Consider the following 1456-nt stretch of genomic DNA (forward strand, 5'->3'; position numbering starts at 1 on the left):
TTCAATGTCACCTTCATATTTTGTCACATTGATTTCTTTGGACATCTCAATTTTTAATGAGCTTATTTTAAAGTCATCATGTGATTTTCAAACACATTGATTTTAGTATACATCTCAGTTCTATTCTATTTCGTTTTGTTCAATTCACGCGCATTAATTTCACTGTACGTGTGAAATTTTAAACACATTGATTTCATGTACATTGCAATTTTTTATTTTTATTTCAATTTGATTTTAACGTACATGTCAATTTCTATGACAATTCCTACGTGTACATGTTAATTTCTAGCGCATTGATTCCAATGTACGCGTGAAATTTTAACACATTGATTTCATGTGCATTGCAATTTTTATTTTTATTTCAATATGATTTTGACGTACATGTCAATTTCTATGACAATTCCTACATGTACATGTTAATTTATATTTATATTCTATTCAATGTCAATTTTAATTTCAAATTTGTATTTCCATTTCTATTCCTTATTTTATTCCTATCTCCATTACCACATTAGAAATCGAAACAGAAACCTGTAGACATACAATTACTCAATACATTGATGATCACAAGTTATTTAATTGATTGATTTAACGAGTGGAAAAAGTCTACATGTCAACTACAGAATTTTTCCCAAGGGTAATGAGGTGCGAATTGACCATAAAACCTAGTTTTAATGATCGTTATCTGACATGTGTGCTCTTTGTCTACTTGTTAGCTTTCTCTGTACATAATTGGTTTCACTAAAAGAGTCAATTTCAATTTCTCTTCAATGTCACTTTAATATTTTGTCACATTGATTTCTTTCGACATCTCAATTTTTAATGAGCATATTTTAAAGTTCATGTGATTTTCAAACACGTTGATTTTAGCGTACATCTCAGTTCTAATTCTATTTCAGTTTTGTTGAATTTCTAGCGCATTGATTTCAATGTACGTGTGAAATTTTAACACATTGGTTTCACGTACATTACAATTTTTATTTTTATTTCAATTTGATTTTAACTTACATGTCAATTTCTATGACAATTCCTACATGTACATGTTAATTTGTATTTATATTCTATTCAATGTCAATTTCAATTTCAAATTTGTATTTCAATTTGTATTTCTTATTTTATTTCTATCTCCATTACCACATTAGAAATCGAAATAGAAACATCTAGACATACAATTACTCAATACATTGATGATCACAAGTTATTTAATTGATTGAGTTAACGAGTGGAAAAAGTCTACATGTCAACTACGGAATTTGTCCAAGGGTACTGAGGTGCGAATTGACCATAAGACCTAGTTTTCAATGATCATTTTCTGACATGTGTGCTCTTTGACTACTTGTTAACTCTCTCTGTACATAATTGGTTTCATTAAAAGAGTCAATTTCAATTTCTCTTCAATGTCACATTCATATTTTGTCACATTGATTTCTTTGGACATCTCAATTTTTAATGAGCT

This window comes from Pinus tabuliformis, chromosome 8, assembly GCF_031772625.1.
Source record: "Pinus tabuliformis cultivar Carrire ecotype Pingquan chromosome 8, CPIR1, whole genome shotgun sequence".
Taxonomy (NCBI): domain Eukaryota; kingdom Viridiplantae; phylum Streptophyta; class Pinopsida; order Pinales; family Pinaceae; genus Pinus; species Pinus tabuliformis.